Source organism: Haliotis rubra, unplaced genomic scaffold (genome assembly GCF_003918875.1).
Source record: "Haliotis rubra isolate DU_JTF1 unplaced genomic scaffold, ASM391887v1 Scf484, whole genome shotgun sequence".
Classification (NCBI taxonomy): domain Eukaryota; kingdom Metazoa; phylum Mollusca; class Gastropoda; order Lepetellida; family Haliotidae; genus Haliotis; species Haliotis rubra.
In genome coordinates this window covers 808,931-833,044 of record NW_025767173.1, presented here as the reverse complement: position 1 = coordinate 833,044, position 24,114 = coordinate 808,931, and positions in this window count along the sequence as shown.

Genomic DNA, 24,114 nt, shown 5'->3' with positions numbered 1-24,114 from the left:
GCTTTAACAACTGAAGTCGTGAGTAGAGATGCACACACCAACGCATAGGGTTTTACAAGAACTTCAACAACTAACAGTTGCGACTAGATACAAAGATGCCAGCGAAGAGGCTTTAAGCAACTGAACTCGTGAGTAGAAATGAACTATCCAATGAGAAGGCTTTAACAACTGAAGTCGTGAGTAGAAATGAACTATCCAATGGGAAGGCTTTAGCAACTGAAGTCGTGAGTAGAAATGAACTATCCAATGAGAAGGCTTTAACAACTGAAGTCGTGAGTAGAAATGAACTATCCAATGGGAAGGCTTTGACAACTGAAGTTGTGACACGAAGTACAGACGCTAATCGAAGCGCCTTTCATCTGTTACACTGATGTTTTAATAAGGCAGGATATATTTGTTATCGAATACGAAAACATGGTTATCACAGCTGCCTACAATCCCAATTTACCTATATCCCGGTTTGCCTACAAAAGTACTGTAGAAGAATGGGTAATGATTTATGACCTATAAAATAATTGAACAACCAATTTACCAGTCACCGAAGGGTATGTTGTTGGGTTTGGAGAAAGGGTAATTAATCCAGTTTCTCTTTAATTAAACGACATGATAATATTGTTGATAATGAATGGGTAGTTAAATTTTCAAAGCTGTGGTTGGTCTGTGTATCTACATGTATAGCATATTTGGAACCTTATAATCGAATAAAGATACATGAAGACATGTACAATGACATATTTATTTAGTCGTGCAGATTATCATCTCAAAGTTAGATTAACTAATCACTACATCTCCAATGTCAAATCAGATGGCTTGTGAACATATGTGTACAGAGAAGTAGATGCCGAAAGAGCACCTCCCGAAAGAGCTGAATGAAATAGATATCTGTATCATGGCTGACCAAGAGATGTGTATTCTGACTGATCAATTAAGGCTTGTCAAATTGACATATTGTTCCATATTTTATAAAAATATATTATATTCCATGACATTTTGTCAATCTGAATGATTATATAATTATATTCCATGACATTTTGTAATTTCCAATGAATGAAATGCATTCAGAAAGAATAAAGATACCTCATGCCTAGAAACACTACTTTTGTCATCCTTCCCGTATTGCCTACAGTTAACTTTTGGTCAAATTCATTTTAGTATTTGTAGAAAAGGTCAGCACATTAACCTTACTTCCTGATCACTGGACCGTATCATGCTTTTAACGTGTAGACAGAATGGGACTGTAGGCAGAATGGGAAGACACTTTGATGTCAATGGCCGTAATTATTGCGGCGCAAGGAAAGCCGATTATTTCAGACTTCCTACTGGACCACATCAATAACCCTACAAATCTCATACCCATCAGTGAAATCACCACTGTCAACCCTTATGATAATCACATGACGTAAAAGACAACGGCATCAATACGAAAAATCAACATTAATAATATATTTCCATGACTCAACACAGGATTATCAGGGATTGATCTTTTGACGTGCTATTCCTAAAGAAACCAATATTTTATATTTGAAGCCTGAGCATCCATCTCCATTGAACACACGGTATGAGGCATTTATCAAATCAATAACATTCATCATGGGACCATTTGAAATCCTCGAAATCTGTTGCAAGTGAAAAACCTCAGAGGCAAATAAATCCTCTATAAGCAGTGCCAATTGGTCACTAAGTCCCAAATCCTCTTTCTGTACATGAGTTCACACGTAACACGAGAGATGTATACACAATGCTGGTTAAATCGATGGCGTCATCATTTGGCTCGCTGATCACGTCGGGAAGCTTGTGAGATATAGTTCAGATCCTTCCACAATTATTCAGGAATCAAACTCAAGCAAACATTGAGGGAGATACCTATGATCAACTGGTTATAAGCGTTCACGTGAAAGAACATGTGATTTACATGGAAATGTAGATGGTCAACATTCTCAAAACAAAAGTAAGTACCAAAATACTTCCTAAGTTGTCTCAATTGATCTGTTTATCGGCTACATAATACAATGTGTTTATACTACACGTGCACTATGTGGGAGGACGTTCAGTATTAATAATCCCCAGGGATTTCCATGTATTCCCCTAAAATTTCCAGGGATTTTCATGGAATTACTGTTTTCATGGTATGTTCCATTACACACATTCCCTATTAGGATGTCAGTGTGAATGTGTGAAATTAATGTTTCCCTAAGCTTTAAACTTCATGGAATTAACTGTTGAGTCTCATTTCATCCCTCAGTTCTTAGGAGTTGAAAACTTTGACTTAAAACTTTTACTGATGACACTTTTACTAATTACTACCTTGAGTCGGGGTACCAAGGTCATTTTCTCGCGGCATTACTGTTGAGTTTCATTTCATCCCTCAGGTCTTAGGAGCTGAAAACTTTGACAATTTACTGATGAGACTAAGTCCGAGCTAAGAGAGGGAAATCACCGGGTTTCAATAATATTCCAATTGATGTTTTGAAAAATGACGTCTGTATAGCTTATGTTCACATGCTGTTTTCTACGTGTTATGAGACTGGTCATGTACCCTCCAGTTTGAACCCAGGGGATCATTACCGCTATCTCTAAGTCTGGAGCTGACGACCTGAGAGACCTGAGCGTTAAGATATAAGCGAATATATAATTCAACATAAATATACAATCAAGATGGCGGATACTAGAATAGTTAAATGAATTATCATTATTATTTTAGCGCAATTCAATTCATTTTACAATTTCAGTACATTTGACAAGGCATTTAAAAGTTAGCCGAGATTTTAAAATGTTTTGTTTTCTTTATTGAAAATAGCCGTTTAAGTTTAAACACATTAGGCCATTCATAGAAATAACTTAGAATATACATCATCCGCTGTTGGAAAAGAGCTTCACATTTAAAAGGTAATGGAATTCGTCCCCAACAGACGGAGAATCGCAAAAGATTACAGCATCTATTTTCACTGAGAATGTTGTACCAGCGGCCTGTTTCTATCGGTAAATTGTGATTTGAGAACTTAAATCTAAGAATTGGAACATGTATTGGTTTGGGAAGGAAAGGCTTGTTTTCAAAGCATATATGTCATGTTTGTCCTCAGTGTCTTATCTCTACAAATGACGTGACATTGACATAAAACTGTTTTTCCGGACTACTGGTCCCAACAAATGAATTTTATCAGCATATACTCTGTACTCGCATTATAAATTTGGTGTTCTCTATTTCAATAAAGGCTTGCAACCTGGGATTTAGGGAATGAAATCCCATGGCTAATATTTAATTAATTTAACGAAATCCCTGGTTTCACACATTCCCTGTAAACATATATATATATACTTTAATATAATAGTTTAGATTTCCTTGGCAGGTTAACGAAGGAGGTCCCCATATCACCACAGTCATATCTGTTTCTGCAGTATGTCAAGTGACATCGGGAAAAAAGAAAAGGCGTCAAATTGAGCGTGAACTGACCCATTCCATCTAAGTTGTTTGAATGCAGTCGAGGCATTGATCAAAGACAAGAGATTGAGCTGGCCCTAACTGGCTAAAGCTTCCTGGATGACCACGGCTTTCCACGACAAATCAAAATCAGCTCGCTCTTAGTGGTCGCAATCAAAGCCAATGTACATGACTATCCCAGGAAACCTAATAGTTGTCACTTCTTTCGACTGTTCATGCAAATTTCATGTCAGAGAAGGTGATTTTCCGACATGGGCCTCTTTCTAGTTTCTAGTACTCTGCATCAACACGGGATTCATTTGGATGGAAATACATGCTGCATCTTTGTGTGAAGTGGAAAATAAAGTTTGATGTGATCTTACAATCAATTTTCCTCTCATCGCGATATGATGTTTTTGCGCTAAACTATCGTTACGTTTTTGACGATTCCCTAATTGGAATTTTGCTTAATATTATAACGGAAATTATAGCCAAATGGTAATTAAAGTTCCTGCTCTTTCTGTATTCCAGATATAAAATAAAGGAGCGTTAGAATTAGAATATCATGGAGGACGAAATACAATATCTTACCAGTGATGAACCCAAGCACAAAATCAAAGTTTGACGAATCTCTTCCGTTTTTCTAGCTTTGGACAAACGTATATGCTTATCCATGGTTAGAGAGAAGTGACATGAAATATTAATACCCCCACTCCATACTTGTAATATAAATGAGGACACGATTTTGATTTTGCCTCTGTGGGTAAATTTATTCCCCGGGGTAAAATACCAATGAAGGGAATAAGGATTGCATGTAAACACGGCTTAACAAATAGAATGACTGGTGTTCCCCCTTTGCGCTGATATCGATAACAACAGGTCATGTTGAGTTTGTCAATCTAAATGTCAAGAATTTAGTGCACGGACCTTTAACTCTTTCTCAGCATCCAGTTTCCTTTGGGAACAATTAGTTATTAGACTACTAAGCTGATTGATCACGACGACATGTGGTAGTGTGCAACATGATACAGTTGTAGCTTCATCATATCCATGTAGAACATGTTCTTTCTTTAGTTTCTTTCAGTTCCAAAAGGAAAAACCATTTAAGAAGCCAACCTATCTCATCCCCCATGCTATACTTACCTCCCTTCAATGCTCCTCCCATCGACAGCTCCGGAGGCTGTTTAATACTCAAGAGATTCCTTGCGGTACACTGTCTATATGTTGGTCTGGTGTACCCTGAACAGATGTTGTGACAGTAACTATGAAGAACATGATTGCATAAATTGTGTGCTCTTTCCACACTGGAGCATTTCAGCTTAAGTACAAAATCGAGGTTGGACCAGACAGTCCGGTGATAAATGTTCTGAGGAAAGATCAGATTACGATTCATACGCGAGGTAAACCACCTGCTCTTTATTTCGCCAGATGGTGTCCTTAATTGACAGAGATCGGTCCAGAGGCTGTCCCTAAATCAGATATCGGCCAAAGGGAGTACGTTTTGACAACCAATGAAGAGTTTTTACATTTAACCAGAAGTGAATTTCAAAGTCAAGAGATTTTTCTGTAAGAAAGGCAATGATGATTTGCATGTCAGTTTCACAGTAATCCCCAAAGTGTCCGGTGTAAGTGTACAAAAAAGACTGAGATGCTTGATGGTTATTTAGAAGTTGAGAAGTAACACAACAACGTATGGTATGGATTTAACAACTTCTTTAATATTTACAACACGAAGTTTCTGGGCTATTTCTTGCCCCTTCATCAGGTGAATGACAAAATATGATACAAGCCAAATATATAGTATGTACAGGACTGACTGACTGAGTTTGATTTTTACGCCGCTTTTAGCAATATTCCAGCAACATCACGGCGGGGACACAAGAAATGGGCTTCACACATTGTACCCATGTGGGGATTCGAACCCGGGTCTTCGGCATGGCGAACCAACGCTTTAACCATTAGGGTACCCCTCGCCCCAGTATGTACAGGAAGCCAGTGAGATAGTAATACTCGCTTTTGTTTCTGTTTTTGTATGTATTGGCTTGATGCTTGAACATATTAACTTTGCATGGACGGGTAAGGGCTAGTTTAGCCCTGGAAACAGGAACGCCCTGGCATCTTGTGGCTTCTTCAAGATTGGCCACCCCGGAGCAAGGTGAAGCAAATCCGTATCAGTGTTTTACAGAACACTGGCATTCATGTATAATATCCACTGACACTATGGGCAATATTGACGAGGCGCGGAACGTTGACAACATTATTCCTGCCAATTTGACTCGAACCCCGCTGTTGTATTAAACTGACAGTGTGCTCTCTGATGATTTTGAGAAAGCGAAGAGCTGGTGTTGGTTGTTGATGGATTAATTTGATATAGGCTGATTGATAAAACGTATTAGCAGCCACATCAAGGATATGCATTACATATTTATCCAGACTCAACGGATGTGTCTTTCTGAAACTCGACTGTGCCCACATATTCAAGCACTGCTGTAGAAGAACATTAGGTTAAAACGTGATACAGCGGGAGTGGTTCGAATGCAATTACAATGAATGAAGTTTGATATGCCTGTGGATTGGTCTCTTAAGAATTAAGAAATAAGGCGCTGTGTGAGAACATAAAATACTTTACAAAATGTGTTACTTTTTAATGTTTCAGCTCATGCTTTTGTATGTGCCCGAAGTTTATGGCATCAGGTGCATACGTTGGAGTGCAATGGCAGATTGTTTTGCTAACACGAACTATATTTTCATACATATACTCATGGAAACAAATAAGGGAACACATTAAAATTACAAGTGTTCCTTTATTCGTTTCCAGGTTTCTTCACAAGGTATGTATTGCGTACTTGAGAGTGAAATTCTGGAAATAAATAAAAGAACACTTGTACTTTCAAGACAAGACAAGACAATCGTTTATTGTATTTTAGGCCACCGGCCCTCATATACGAGAGAGTTACATACAGAGTTGCAATACATGTTGTGGGGATATATATAAGGGCATTATTAGTTGTAAGTGCTCGTTATGACGAATAAATGCATATGTAACATAGAGAACTAAATTACTAATTACTAAATTAAATCCAACAAACTTCATGTGTTCCCTTATTTGTTTCCATGAGTATATATATCCATGACCGTGGCCATTTGTTCTACATGACTCCAACATACACCTTCATTGTGTATCGGGGCGGTGAGGTAGCCTAATGGTTAAAGCGTTGGCTCGTCACGCTGAAGACCCGGGTTCGAATCCCCACATGGGCACAATGTGTGAAGCCCATTTCTGGTGTCCCCGCCGATGTTTGCTGGAATATGGTCCGGCTAAAAGTGGCGTAAACCTCCAAAACTCAGTCAGTCAGTCAGTCATTGTGTATCTTGAAAAAGAACAAATATGACCTTATGACTGACAGAAAGTACAATCACGTTACGCCCGACATAGAGAAAAGATGTCCGGTTTAATTGGGTAGCTCTCATTTAGTTTCAGGACTTCCAGGACTTTTTTCTGGAGCGATGGTAGAGGTATATAGTTTGCAAGTGAATATCCAAGTGCTGAGGTGCGTCATTTAGCTACTAGGGAACTTTGGTTGTGGGTTCGAATCTGAGATTCCTGGTCTGTCATCAGTATGCTCTTGAGTTCTAAAACCAAAGAGGTATTTTCAGTCAAAGTGCAAGTCGTATTGAATGAACGTAATCCTGTTTACGCTGTAGTGCTCCTGTGGACGTTATCGGAATCTACTCCACTAAGACGTGGTCCATATTGGTGAGAATACACAGACTATTGACATGATTTCCACCCAACTCATAGTTTTAGTTATGTCAAGAATTTAGGCACCACATTCTACATACAAATCTTTAAACGTAATGCTGCGGCGTAGCAAAAGATCAAAGTTAGTAAATTCACTGACACCTAAATCCTTTCCCAGGAACAGTGTATGAGCTGTACATTTTGTTGTTCAAACCAGGCAAAGAGCTTAATATTGTGAGTAGTAACATTGATCTTCTCACCTTTGGTATGTTCAGGATTCTAAAATATTGATTGCATTCTCTAATTTCATGTATGTTCGTATTATTTTAGAGTTTCTGCAATTTGGCGTCAACACCAAGAGCGCATCCATCCGTTCTGTTGCCCAATTACACACACTCTGGACTGAGATGCTAGATCTCAATATGGATCGTTTTCATTGACACGAGGGCAAAATTACCCAACCTGAGACCACCTTGTCCAGAATGTATAAGTTGAGTGGCGATAATAATTTTACCCCCGAGACTCGCTGTGAAGACAATCTCATATTTCTGAATGTCAAAGATCCAGTAAATGGAATTCATGGATCATATGTCATTTTCACTTGCAGCTTCATTGTTGGATAATGTATTCGAAATGCTAAGCTTAGCTCTTGGGATTCCTTTTCAGTATATTCAAAATCTGAATGTGCATGCGTTTCTGTCAATGTAAATCACCAATTTAAATATATATATCTTTGGCGTGTTCATTTCCAAATTTCTGAACAAAAGTGAGTGAGTTGGATTAAGTGCTGATGTCAACATTGCTCTGGTAATATGACTCCTTGGTTAACGAGTAAAGCCCGAAATGATGCATCTCTTAGACGTTCACGACATGGGTGAAACAAAACAGTTATAATGTCCATGCAAGAGAATAAACAGTCTTCATTATCCACCAAAAACAAATGCAATTAAGTTTGGTATGTATTGACTGAAGCTGCACCTCAGCACTCCTACCATGCGAGAGCAGCCTGTACACGCTTCACAACAATAAAGTGATCTTTAAATCAAAACTGCAAGTGAAACGATAGCTTATTTACTGATTTTGTTGGAACTGATGTAAAATACGTTATATTTGAAATACGTCTGCTATCAAAAATTATGGCTGGAAGAAACATATTCAGGTAATTGATTTCTTTTTCCGGAACACCACAGGGTCGACTGAACCACCCGTTTGTCGAAATCAAGCAAACATTAGTAAACAGCAGGCAAGTATTGGCTGAATGAGTGAAGGTGAACCAGAGCAGCAATGCAGCATTACCTGTGATTTACGTCAACACATTCGAATAAACCTTCGTCACATTGATATACACTACATGGAAACCTATACTCGGACAGTGATTGTATTTGAAAGAAGTTTGGCACCATCGGATATGACAATGGAAAATGTGTCCAAACAGATTTGAGATCGGGATACAAGTTGGAACATGAAACAGTTCTCAGTGTTCATTACGATGTGTTTCACGACTCCTGTCTGACCCAGAGGTCTGCAAAAACCCTCGAGGACACGAAGACAGTTTCCCGTAAACACGGTGTTAAGGTTGGCTCGCTCAGTGAATAGCCTGGCATGTCCTCCACATGGGGACAGTGTTTGAAGTATCATTAGATATGAATTGGGATATGATTTGAATTTGGCGAAACATGACGTAACTCCCACACTATTCTAGATTCTCCCTCCAGTGTTATTTCTCGTGTCATTATGACAAATATACTTGAGACGTTCTGAAAATAGTTTCGTGTTATCCCGGTTCAAACGGCACGAAGAGAACCATCCTTTCAAATTACTCGCTGGAGCAATAGGGAAAAATATCAAGTAACTCGTAGTCTACAAATACAGTGAAGTATTTCGAACTGGCGTGGTTCAGCCCTTTGAAAGGGGTACTGGAGGCGAATGTATGGTGAATTATTACCTACGAGGGCGAACATATCGCGGTTAATATTTTTCATACGATGCCCTAGGGCAAAATATCACTTTGTCATGGTGACGTGACGTCATTAACAATGCTATGACGTCACGTTTCTTCTGTGACGTTCAGTTCTACATGCGGCGACGGCGGGTAGACATCCTATGTTTGAAAGTAGATTTGGGTTATTTTCCTCCAATTTGACGGTTATAAACAGAATATTATTCGTGTGCCCATATCATACTATAAGTTTATGACACTCGTGCCTAAATATCGGTATATCCCTCACTCGCTCGGGAAATACCAACATTTAGGCACTCGTGTCGTAAACATAGTATGACATGGGCACTGATATAATATCCTTTAATTACTACATCGTGAAGCCCTGTGTCGAAGAAAGGCAGCACACGTACAAGGGCCTGATGAGACTGTTTTGTGTTTGCGAGACAGTAATCTGTCAAAGATGATTCCAATTACAAATAACCACTTCGTTAGAATACATGTAGATGTGAATGGCTAACCTGCATATCCTAAGAACTCACTTACCACCATATAGATCCAAACCACTAACTGCCTAACCTAGGTACACATTGACCGACAAAGAGATTTCGACTAAACAGCTTGAGGGCGTGCCAACATGCAGACCTGAGGAACTGTCCGGCACTACGACAACATGTAGGTCTGAACGACTGACTGCTCGGCTGTAACAAACATGCCAAATAGACTTTAAAACCGACAGAGGAAATTTACACGCCGATTGGCTTTAACATCAAAGCACCTCCCTATCTGTAACACTGATGTTTTAATAAGTCAGGACATATTTGTTATCGTATACACGGACCATGTTTATCAGAGTTGGTATCGACGACCGTAATAATTGCAGTTCAAAGGATCACAAAATTCGCAAATTTACTTAAACGTAGATATATAATTTGAAATTGTATCCATTTAAAACTGGATAAATAATGATATGGTAACACATTTTAGGAAAACAGCCACTTTAAGCTAACTGTTTGCACTTGATACATGAGTAACCATAAAATGGTTTTCATGGCACCAACCAACCATTTTGCAAATTATGGCACGGGTCATTGACAAGAACACAACGCCTGTCAAACTTGGATCCATGCTTACAATAGGCTTACATATTTAAAACCAAATTCGACCCAACTTGATAGTTTTCTTTTGAATAAATGATTTGATCCTTAGCAAAGTGTGAATAGTATATGTAATACGTCAATAATAATTACATACTTACCTCTATCCAATGTTTCTTCCATTTACAGACCATGGGGTTGTGTAGTATTTGACCTGTTCCTTGTGGTAGTGTTTCTGCTTAACCGTACAAATCACACTACTTAAGCGGCTCCATGTGTGAGTGGAGTGGAGTGAGTGAGTGAGGTTAGTTTTACGCCGCACTCCAGCAATATCCAAGCTATATGGCGGCGGTCTGTAAATAATCGAGTCTGGACCAGACAATCCAGTGATCAACAGCATGAGCATCGATCTGCGCAATTGGGAACCGATGCCATGTCAACCAAGTCAAGCGAGCCTGACCCACCCGATCCCGTTAGTCGCCTCTTACGACAAGCATAGTCGCCTTTTATGGCAAGCACATGGGTTGCTGAAGACCTATTCTACCCCGGATCTTCACGGGTCTCCTATGTGTGGTGACAAACACCATGTAATGTATGGATACTATGAGAATTTGTCATTCAGAAATACCCCCAGCTGTGTGACAGATATATGTAGAAAAGAAGGGTGGACCAGAAAATCCTGTGATAAATATTGTGAGGAAAAAATCGGGGAACAACTGCACGGGACAAAATCAGCCTATCCATATGTTCGTCTTTAACGGTCAGGTGGTGTCACTTTTCCTTTTGGTCATGTGAGATGATGATCAGTGCCCTAAACTGTTAGAAACTGGACAAGAGAAGGTACTTGATATGCAGAGATCGGTAGAGAGGCTGCTTTTATTGACGGAGATACAGAGCATGGGGGTCCTTAATTGACCCACATCAGGTGCCCCTAAATGACAGGGATCGGCCAAGAGGCTGCTCTATATTAACCACTCGTTATGAATGTGTACAAAATATTACAAGTGGCTGATATAGTTAGAATAAAATGGTCCACGATTTCCAAAATGCAATGTGGGAAAAGCTTTCTCCATTCATGTCTATTATATTTTATCGTTAAAGTGGTTTATCTTAATAATTTATTATTTAAACCGTTTTACTCTTTTACTCACACGAACGACTTCCAGGGTATGTATCAAATAATATCAGAAGAAACTAATGATACAGACAATGTCAATTAGTTTTATTTGACAAGTAGAACACGATAACTACTCTTTCTCACCCCTATATATACATACCGATAACTATTCTTTCAAATTCCCAATATATACATCAACACAGACTGGTAATATGTTCTTTGGTTCAGCGAGGGAAGCAATTATACAACAAGATTGGTACATGGCATGTAAGTAGTTCTGTGTCTAGACTCTAATACTGCGTTCAGACGCTGATAAAGACGGCATTTTTTCCTACAACGTGATCCAGCCAACTCCTTAAGTAGTGAGGAATGTTGCCACACGGAGATACAAACACGTTTGGTTTTGATGATGTGATTGATGATACAGATGTGTGGAACTGACAGGTGTTGCATGGTATTAAACAACGAGAGTTCTACATTGAAGATGTGTCCGGGTAACTACACAGTATAAGGGGTAAGTATACTGGACAAAAATAGTTAGGATATATGTAAGTTTTGAAATTATGAATAATGATCTATTTATTATATAATATAGAACAAACTTTATGGATAACAACTTCTTTTATTCATTGAGTGCGACGTTTCGATACAGATACAGAATCTGTATCGAAACGACGCACTCACGAATAAAAGCAGTTGTTATCCATAAAGTTTGTTCTATACTTGTACTTCCCAACTTCTAAAATGCCACTCAAAGAAGTGATCTATTTATTCATTGACACACTGATAAAATATCAATCATAAAAATACCAATATCCCTAACTTATTTTGTCCAGTATATAAGGGACACATCTCCGGACACATTTGCAGCTATCCGAGTTTAGGTATGTCCCGAATATGTAGGTATGATACGCTTTTAACAACCCCGAAAATGGTCTGCAAATAATTAATCTGTGTTACATAGCATGTGGAAATGTTTTATTTAAATATATATTTTAAGTGATTAAGATGCATGTTTAGCTCACATAGATGCACCTTAAGGTCTACATAAATGAGGTTTTCAGTGTCTCTCGTTCCTGAACTGTAGGGCGTTAATAGATATGGAACAACTTGGAAAGAGATCTCAGATCTGTTATGATCGTATATTAAAGAAGGTGGTTGGTGTTCGATCCTGTATATTCCCTCTGTGTATCTAAGACATTGACGACAAATGCCATTTACTAAATATATATATATATGATTTTGTCACCATGTTTACCAACATAAACTGTATTATTGATATTCAATATGTTTATATTCTATTTTGAACTGATGAAGAGACACATATCGTCAAGCAAATGTAGATTTCGAAGCAATCCTTCATGACACGATTTCCTAAATAATTTAATGCGTTATAAAGATTTTGTGTATAAATGCAACAGATTTTGATGTATTACCATACACATGTTAACCATCTCTGTACATGGACTAGTGGCGTCCAAGGGAAAATAATCTTGACACGACTTGAGGGTGTAGGAGAAAGAAAATACTTAAGGTCATGCTTTAAAGTACACGAACCCTTGATTTCAACTAAGTCAAAACTTGTAGAATATTTACACAATATGATCATTACTCTCCTATTCAGCATGTATAATGCGAGTGGTTGGGATTTTACATGGATGCATCCCGTTGTGCCTAAACGTTTGTAAATTCAAGGTTCTAACTGGGACTTGGATTTAGCAAGAGTTTTATAACTAAGAGTATTTAGCAGAAATATGTTTTTCTGCTATGTATGTATTGGTTTGAACATATTAACTTTAGACGAGCATATGACGGCTAGTTTAGCCCTGGAAACAGAGACCCCTTGACATCCACCGGCTCCTTGGAGATTGACCGCCTGGAGCAGGATCAACACAAATTCGTATAACGGCTTTGGTTTACAGAACACTGGCATTCATGTAAAACAAACACTGATGACTGGAACTTGCAGATGGGCAATATTAACTAGGTGCGGAACAATGGCAACATTACTCTCGCCACTTTGGCACGAATCCTGCCATTGTATCAGAATAAGAATGCGGTCTATGACATTTGAGAAAATCGAAGAGCTGGTTGGTTGTTGATGATATTATTTGATATCGACTGATTAATAAGGCTTATTAGCAACCACATTAAGTATATAAATTACATATTTATTCAGAAGACTCAGTTGGCAGATGTGTCTATAGATTCATGAAGCACTGCTGTTGAAGAACATAAGGCCAAAACGTGACATTGCGGGAGTGGTCTGACACAGTTACAGTAAATGAAGTTTGATGTGCCTGTTTATTGGTCTCTTAATGAATTAATGAATAAGGCACAGTATACAGAGTTAAAGTAATTTGTTAATGTTTTCGGTCTTTTGACATCTGATGCGTTCAGTGGAGTGGTGTAATTGGAGATGATTTCCTTTATTCGCTTAAGGATATCGAAAAGAAACTTTACAAAGGCCGCGGCTTTGGCAGTGTGGAAATATTAGTTCTTTAATTGGTTATGGAGCCCGCCATGTATGATGACAAACATTTCCCCCTCTCCATTCTGACATTGTATTGCTGCATTTGAAAAGACTTCCATTGATTCGGTTGAAGTCACCTGTTGGGGTCTATTCCATTGATGATATTTGTGTAACCAGCCAAATGGCGTCATTATCTCTGATTTTTAACTATTATTGACAGCTGATAATTATAGTCATAATATACCCGAAAATGCAGATGTACCAGGTTTTAACTCTGTTCACAATTGAACCACTTGTCAAGGCAGACCTCGCGTGTAGCAAGCACTGTGTCAAATATAGAATCTTCAGTTTTCTTTCCTTTGTAAACGACTGTATTCTGGAGTATGTTATCACTGGTGTTCAAAACAGCGCTATATACATGTATAGCTGCGTCTATGACGTAACATGGGATCGCTGGACAATCATACGAGAGTGGTTTTCACGCTCTGCGACATCTGCGTTCTCGTAGAACGCCAGCCACAGCGGGATAACACCGCATCGACACAAACTACATCAACACGCAATCAACTCTACTAAGATTTGATTGACACAGGTGAGAATACACGGCTTATTGAAATAATGTCTGCCTGATTCATGGATTTAGTTTTGTCAACAATTCAGATTCCATTCTACATCAGAATCTCGAACAATAATGCAGATGCATGGTATAAGATCAAAGTAACTTTAGTAATATTGACAAAATCGGTAAATCGATCGACACCTAAATCTTTTCCCAGGAAAACTATGTGACATAATGTAACTTTTCATTGTTGGAACCTTTCAAAACATCTTAATATTTTAAGGAGTCACACCGACAGCCTCACTTGTGTTACGTTCATTATGCAACGTTATTAATTGCATTCTCTAATTTCATGTATGTTCATATTTCTGCAATTTGACTTCAACACCACGAGCGCATCCCTCCGTTCTGTTGCCCAATTACACACACTTTGGAGATGTTAGTGCCGATCACAGATCGTTGTGACTGACGCATGAGCTAAATTACCCATGTTGAGACCACCTTGTCTGGAGTGTGCGAGTTGGGAAGCGATACAATATGTTACCCCTAGATTCGGTGTGAAGACATCCTCATATTTATGAATGTCACAGATCCAGTCAATAGAATTAGCAGATCATGAGTAAAGTTGACTTGCAGCTCCATTATCGGATGGTCTATTTGAAATGCTAGCTTAACATTTGTCATTTTGTTTTCTGATACTCCAAAATGAGTTTTGTATCTTTCCAAAATGAATGTAAAATGAAAAGACCTTTGGGGTATTCATTTCCGTCAGTCTGAACAAGGGTGAGTGAATTAGATTAAACGCTGCTTTGAACATGGTTCCGGTAATATGATGGCTTTCTTTTGGAGTGAAGCCCGAAAAGTCTATATGGGTGAAACAAAATAGATGGGAAACATGGAAATATTAAACATCAGGGCAAAAGAAACACGTCTTGATTATCCACCGAAACAAATGCAGTTCTGGACAAGGGCCGAAATGATAGTGAAAACTACATGAATGGACCACTCAAACTTAGTGATGAGACAAGATCTTTGCGAGGAAGGTTAACATGTCCTTTTCCCCGGTATCACCCGCCATTCACAAAGACAGCATGAAAAGGTAAGTATTTATTGCTTGAAGCCATCTCCTACCATGAGACAACAGCTTGTAAAGAAACCAGGTAATAAAGTGATCTAAACTTAAGAAATCCCAGGAAGCGATATTACATTTACTGATTTGTGGAAGATATGGAAAAGAACATATTATATTTGAATTACATCTGCAGTCAAAATTAAGGCTGCAGGAAACATATTCAGGTTAAATGGCTTCCTTGTTTCTGGAACACCTAAGGGACGACTGAACCAGCCGTGTGTCGAAATCAAGCAAACATTAGTCAACAGCAGGCATTTATTGGCTGAATGAGCGAAGGTGAACCAGAGCAGTAATGTAGCATTACATGTAATTCACGTCAACAATTCGTTGAAAGGATAACAGTTATTTATTATACAAAAGGAAGGAATGACCTTCGTGACACCTTTGTCCTCTACGTTATGGAGATTGATATATACTGCATGTAAACCTATACTCAGATATTTCGCACAGTGGTTGCATTTGAAAAGAAGATGGGATGAGTTGAAACATATTAGTGATCCAGAACCATTAGAAAATATCATGTAGTATTACAAGCGGGCACATGAAACAATTCTTTAGGATGATGTTTTTCACGGCTCCTGTGTGATCGGATTTCATGCAAAGAAACCCTTGAGGACATGAAGACAGTTTTCCGTAAACACGGTGTTAAGGTTGGTTTACTCAGTAAATACAGTCATTGATATGATGAAGGTTTGACATATCCTCCATAATGGTACAGTGAGGTATCATTAGATATAAATGGGGATATGATTGGAATTCGGCGAAACATGACGTACGTCCTTCGCTATTCTAGATAGATTATAGATAGATTCCAGTGTTATTTATCTTGACATTATGACATATACACTCGAGACGTTCTCAAAATAGTTTTGTGTTAAAACAATTAAAACGGCACGAAAATAGCCGTCCATTCAAATAACTCGCTTGAGCAAAAGGCGAAAATATCATGTAACTTGTACTCTACAAATACACAAATAAAGTGAAATATTTCAAATTGATTTGATTTCAGCCCTTTCAAAGATGGTACCTGGGGCGAATCTTTGGTGAATTACTGCATTGAGAAACTCCCGTGACGAAAGTAGGCAGCACACTTGTACAAGGATCAGATGAGACTGTTCTATGTGCACGAGACAGTAATCTGTCAAAGATGATTTCAACTAAACTTACCAGATAACCACTTCATTAAAATACATGTAATTGTGAATGTCTAACTTGCGTATCTTAAGAACCCACACATCAGCATATAGATCCAAACCACAAACTGCTTAACCTAGGAACTCTTTGACTAACCTCCTATCTGTAAAACCCGTGAAGGGCCGGGTTAGAATGAGCCTTCAGCAACCCATGCTTGTCGTAAGAGGCGACTAACGGGATCGGGTGGTCAGGCTCGCTAACTTGGTTGACACGTCATCGGTTCCCAATTGCGCAGATCGATGCTCATGCTGTTGATCACTGGATTATCTGGTCAAGACTCGATTATTTACATACCGCCGCCATAATGCTGGAATATTGCTGAGTGCGGCGTAAAACTAAACTCACTCACTCCTATCTGTAAAACATGGACATGCTGTAATAACTAACGGTCATGAGTGGAAACGCACACGCCGATAGACAGGCTTTAATATCATATTGAAGCACCTCCTATCTGTAACACTGATGTATTTAATAAGTCAGGACATATACCATCTTATACACAGACAGTTGTAATACTGTTTATCAGAGTTGGTATCGACGATCGTAATAATTGCAGTTCAAATACAGCCGATTATTAAAGGCTTTGCTGCATACCGATTATTTCTGCATACCCACAACTCTCCCAACCATCAACAAATCAGCACAGTCAACTGCAATGATGAGCACACGAGGTTCAAGGTAACCGACATCGATACGAAACTCTACATTGATAATACATTACCGTTATTCAACACTGAATACATTCAACAGATTGTTAAGGATAGGTCTTATTGATGTTCTGTTCCTAAAGAAACCAATATTTCATATTTGATACCTGAGAAGTTATCTCACACACAATATTAGGTATTCCTTAAATCCAACGAATACCTCAGAGACAACAATCATCCACAAGCAGCGCAAACTGTCCCCAATCCTCTCTAGCTCTCTGAACATGACTTCACACGTAACATGAGAGGTGTATACACAATGCTAGTTAAGTCGATGGCGTCATCATTTGGTTTGCTGATCACGTCGCCGGGAAGTTCAGATCCTTCCACGATTATTCTGGAATAACAATCGAGCAGACAGTGAATGAGTAACCATAAAATACTTGTATGAATTGATGTGTTGGTCAGCTGCAACATAAAATATATATACTGTAGACCCACATAGGAGTCCGGTTGTGGACGGACAAGGACATCCTGGTACAATTCAATTATTATATTAATATGTCAATTCTATTTTGTAATAGGTTCACAAAAAGGCTGCATTGAATGTGGAGTAAAATGATATTTCAATTTGTTTGTTTTGCTGCAGCACATATGACAAGTATGCAGTATGCACATATGCATTAACGGAAATTTGACACAAGCGTCATCTCCAACATTCCATTCTAAACCATCGTATCCCGAAAGTCTCCTCCGATAAACACGGATCCTCGTTAAGTCATATTGGTTTGTGCCCTCTCAAGTGATATCGTGAAGAAGAAAAGCACCAAATTGAGCGTGTAACGACCCATTCCATATTAGTTGTTATAAAGTCAGTCGAGGCATTGATCAAAGATTCATCAGTTAGACAAGCCATTGGAGCTGGTCCTGGCTAAAGTGTCCTGAAAGTCACGGCTTTTCAGGACAAATGGAAATAAGCCCACTCCAATTGCAAGCGGTCACAATCAAAGCTCATCTACGTGAGTATCGCTGAAATACTAACAGTTGCCACTTCCCTCTTATTGTTCAAACAAATTTCATTAGATGGCTATTTTTATCACAGAATGTGGTGTTCTGTTGTTGATCCCTTTGAAAGTTCTCTGCATCAACCCGGGACTCATTTGGATGGAAATACATGCTGCATCATTGTGTGGGTGGAAAATAAAGTTTGATGGATCTTACAATCTATTTCCCCATCACCGCTATGGAATACGATACAATGTTTTAGCGTTGAACTATCCTTACGTTTATCACGAACCACTTGTTGGAATTGGTGCTTAATATTATATCGAAAGAGAAAAGGTAATCAAGATTTCTGTTTGGAACATTCGTATTCCAGAAATAGAACCAAAGTGGATTATAGACGACTGACTGACTGAGTTTGGTTTTACGCCGCTTTTAGCAATATTCCAGAAACATCACGGCGGGGACACCAGAAATCGGCTTCACACATTGTACCCATGTGGGGATTCGAACCCGGGTCCTCGGCGTGACGAGCCAACGCTTTAACCACTAGGCTACCCCACCGCCCGGATTATAGACGAACTAGAATAGCACAGGATGGATGAAAGAAAATATCTACCAGGTTTGTCATAATACATTCTTAGATGGACAGTGACGTTAACAAATAGAACAAGCAGTTGCCACTAAGGTGAAATAATCCCCCGCCGCAAATTATCAAATCAAACTTAAACAGTAATGAAAGTTGAGGTATCGACAAAAACATGTCATGTTTAGTTTGTCAGTCCAAAATGAACATTCTATGGTCAATCAGTTTCATTTGACAAGAACAACAAGATAACTATTCTTTCTCACCCGAAATATACAAATCGACATCAACAAAGACTGATAATACATGTACGTTCTTTGGTTCAGCGAGGGAAGCAATGACACAACACGATTTCTTCCCTCTTTGAATCAAAGCAGATATTACCTGTCTTTATTGATGTCGATATGTACATTAGGGGTGAGAAAGAATAGTTATCGTGTTGTTCTTATCAAATGAAACTAATTGACCATGTCTGCATTATTCCATTCTTCTGTTATTACTTGACACAAGGTATAGAAATTAATTCGGTAACTGAGTAAGTGAGTAAAACGGTGAGTGCACATGATTTTAATGAATGATTATTAAGATACGCGATTTTAGCAATAAAACGAGCTGATGATGAACCAGCCTGAATGTGCCATGGACCCATCAGCTTCCCTGCTACATACTTTTTATAATCTAAAAAATATAACAAAGATATGAATGAAGAAAACTTTTTCTGCATTATTTGTTCCTTTTGTCATTAGTTGACGCATAGTCTTGGAATCGTTTCGGTAAGTGAGAAAGTGAGAAACGATTTTAATAATATAATATAAAGACACACGTACACCACCTTAAAATAACGATATGACAAATGCGTCCATTTATAAATTGTGTACCATTTCATTGCAACTATATCAGCTATATTTCATCCCCAGCTGTTGATTATGGGTACCGATCTCCGTCATTTACAGGCACCCTCTGGTCTGATTTGTCAATCAAGGGCACCCTCTGGACCTTTCTCTGTCAATTAAAGGAAGCCTTTCGACAGGTCGCTGCAATCCAAGTGAGTCTTTGGGACCAATGTCTATACGTTGAGGGCACCGATCATCTGTCACATGAGCAAAAGGAAAAGCGACACCTGCTGGTCGTTAGAGGTAAACATACGGATCGGTTGATTTGGCTCGTTGACTTGGTTGCAGTAGTATCCCGATCTTTCCTCACAATATCTATCACAGGATTGTCTGGTCCAGTCTTCATATCTACATATATCTATTCATACAAGTGGAATATTTTAAAATGAAAACAACACACAAGTTCTCACAGTATCCCTACACTACGTGGAGCTTGTCATCGCACATATGGCCCCTGTAGTAGAGTTATATGTAAGTTAAACTGAAATTATATCACAAGGAATCCTCAAGTATTACAGAACCCCGAGATCTGTCAGTGAAGGATCACTGGATGGAGGTAGGTATAGAATGAGTGATGAGAATGTTGGCGTAGTACATATGTGCTCTGGGATGTGAAAGAGAAGTGAACGTTCCTCATGAATATGATAAAGCTAAGACAGTACCCCTTTGAACATTACATACATTGTTTGATCAAGGTTACAACTTTCAAGGCCTCAGTAAAGCTTTCACAATGTTGTATGGTAGACATGTAGAGGACATTTCGAAACTTAATGCATCAGTGACAAAAATGATGTCCGATGCAATTTCTATTTTGACTTACCATGCGTTCCCGAATTATTTCAGGAGAACAATTAACTTGCCTTTGTGTATGTTTATGACGGGTGCCACCGATGAGGCAGGATACGCTCACCTTTTCGCGAACACCTGCTATCATCACTATTTCATAATGATTCATAAACACATGCTCTGTCATCGTATCGTATGGTGACAATCATTGGATTGTCTGGTTCAGTGGTTCAGACTCGATTTGTTTACAAACAACATCATGCAACTGTAATTCTGCTGAAACCAATATATTTTCATGATTTAATCACAATTGTACAATCGACTCTGCTTTTAGCAGAGATTTCTTATGAATGTGGAAAGGGTTTTGTCGCTTCTATACACTCAGGTAGTCGAAGTGCATTTATATTATCATTTATTGTCTTTTAACCGATTGTTAAGAAATGCATCCAGTTGTTGAGAAATGGTTAAAGTTTTATGCAGTAAGCTGCAGTTGATGTAAATTCTTGACATGTGGATTGACTGTCACTGTGAGTATAACATCAGTCATTCTATTTGTTAACGTCATTGCCCATCTAACAATGTATTATGACAAACCTGGAAGACATTTTCTTTCATCCTCTGTACTATTCTAGTTCATCTATAATCCACTTTGCTTCTATTTCTGGAATACGAACAGAACCTTGATTACCATTTCGGTATAACTCCCGAAATAATATTAAGCAAAAAGACCAATAAGGTGGTTCGTGATAAATAGTTCAGCGCTAAAACATCATATCGGATTCCATAACGGTACGGTGGGGAAATTGATTTTAAGATCACATTAAACTGTATTTTCCACCCCACTCAAAGATGCAGCGTGTATTTCAATTCAAAGCAGCCCTGTTGTTGATGTAGAAAACTAGAAGGAGATCAATGATGGAACACCGCCTCCTCTGACAAAAATAGCATCTAATGAAACTTGTTTGAACAATAGTGAGTGAGTGAGTTTAGTTTTACGCCGCACTCAGCAATATTCCAGCTATATGGCGGCGGTCTGTAAATAAATGGAGTTTGGACCAGACAACCCAGTGATCAACAGCATGAGCATCGATCTGCGCAATTGGGAAACGATGACATGTGTAAACCAAGTCAGCGAGCCTGACCATCCCGATCCCGTTAGTCGCCTTTTCCGACAAGCATGGGTTGCTGAAGATCAATATTCTAACCCGGACCTTCACGGGTCTCAAAGTGAAAGAAGTTAGTTACGTTGGACATTTGTTGACCGATCCAGGAGTCAAACCCGACGCTGAGAAGGTCACAGCAATCTTTGAAATGCCCAATCCAGAAGATGTCCCATCGCTTAGACGATTTCAGGGTATGGTTACATATCTTGCCAAGTTTATTCCTCATCTAAGGAAAAGCGGCGCTTGAATCTCTGGAGGTAGAGAGAAACATGTGTGAGCCTAACGCCACAGTACTACGATGTCAACAAGCCCATCATTCTAAGCTGTGATGCCTCAAATAATGGGCTTGGTGCATAAGAAAACATGCAAATACCCCAAGGTCGGACAAAATGATAACCTTCCTGCATTACATTTTCCTTCTTGAGGTAAAATAAGCACATGCAAAATGCATACCCTACGTTTTAAAATCCTGTTTTAAAAACAGAAATGCTCATAAAATCTTTATTTATGAATATAATCTCATCCAATTTGACAGATATAATTTTTGGATTATAGTGCACGTATATAAAAAATACTTTAAAAAGTAGAAACTAATTATTTGCCTTACGTGCACATCCCGTTTTGTTCTAAAGATAGATTTCTAGGAAATTGTGACCCTGGGTCTGAATTTTGGCCTGAAACATTTTGATATGAAGTTTAATTGGTCTTATACAGACATAAATAAATCGCCCTATGATTTATATATATCTATCCAATGGTACCTGTTGTTGGGTTAGGTGCTTTGGAGGTCGACTTCGCCGGTTGGCATGTCGGCAGACCTACTGGTGGTACCAAATAGTTGGAAGACATATTTCATTTACATATGCAAAATGCGAAGTTTCATTCATTTGCATACCTGCAAGAAAACTGTGTTGCCCCCAACCCCTATCCCCTCGCTTTGTAATAACCAGTATGCATGCGTCTTATCACAACAATATTCATCAAAGATACTGATAAGTAAACATGTTAATACTTTCATGGCAAATTAAACATTATCTGAAAGTTTTGATACAATAACTACACTTATAATTTCTTTTCCATTGAAAATCTCAACAATTATAAAATCACTGATACATAACCAAGAATTATTTCACAAAACCCCACGAATGGCTGAAACAATTCCCTGAGGCGGTAAACTACCACTTGCTCTTTTCTTCCATAATTGCTCATCAACTATCATCTTCCACTTAAGGGGTCCTAAGATGCATAGCATTGATCAAGTGTTTGACTCTTTGTCAGCGAATAGTTCAACACGAACAGTTAGCAATGAAGTTGAACAGCTTCCATTCTGTGTAGCTTACTTGGATGGTACGGAATACATATCTTGCCACAAACCTTTCTCTTCCAAGTGATTTGAGAGGGCCTCTGGTATTACCATTCACTGAAGCAAATGCAGTAACAGTTTTATAAAGTTTCTAGTTTGATGGACCAATTTGATTTGATGGTTTGTGAGAAATCGATTGCATGTGCTTCTCACAACATTTCTATCCTTGCTTCCATCTTTTCTCTTCAAGATAGTTTTGAGAGGGTCTCTAGCAATGACATACTGAAGCATATCCACATTTCAACCTGCTAGTTCCACGGACAAGTTTTATTTCACGATGGATCCAACAGAGCGTTGTATCATATGCAGCAAAAGTTTATCTCCTGGTGATATTGTCACCGTCACAAGAGGTCTAACTACCTTACTGCAAAGTAGTATAAGGCGCAAAGATGGAATTGCTGAAAAAGTATCTGGAATATCTTCAGTTTCAGTTCATGTAAACTGCCGCAAAGATTACACTCGTGAATCTTCTATTTTAGCAGCTGTGAATCCCTCACTTCTAAAGACGGTTTCCTTAAGATCGTCACTGTCAACTTTCAATTTCAAAACGAATTGCTTGTTCTGTGGAGAAAATTGTGATATAGTTTAAGAGACTGAAAAACCTAGACAAGAGGGATATTTTTTAAGTTCGAACGACGAGTTCCACAGATTCCATTCTTCACATGGCTGAATACCGTGGTGATGTGTGGGGTCCAGCTGTTATTGAACGGATATCAAGCGCCATAGATTTAGTGGCTGCCGAAGCCAGGTATCACCATACATGTTATAAGAAATTCTTTAACAGACCACGTTCTATCTGAGGGAAGGGTAGACCTGCAGATGAAAAACTTAGCAGAGCCTTTGATGATTTGTTTGAATTTCTGGAACAAAATGATGAATGTCAGTATTCAACAGAGGATCTCGTGAGCAAACTGAGAGAATTTCATGTTGATGGTGAGATTGAATGTAGTGGGGAAAAAACCTGAGATCAAAATTGCTAGCTCACTTTGGTGATGGTGTTATC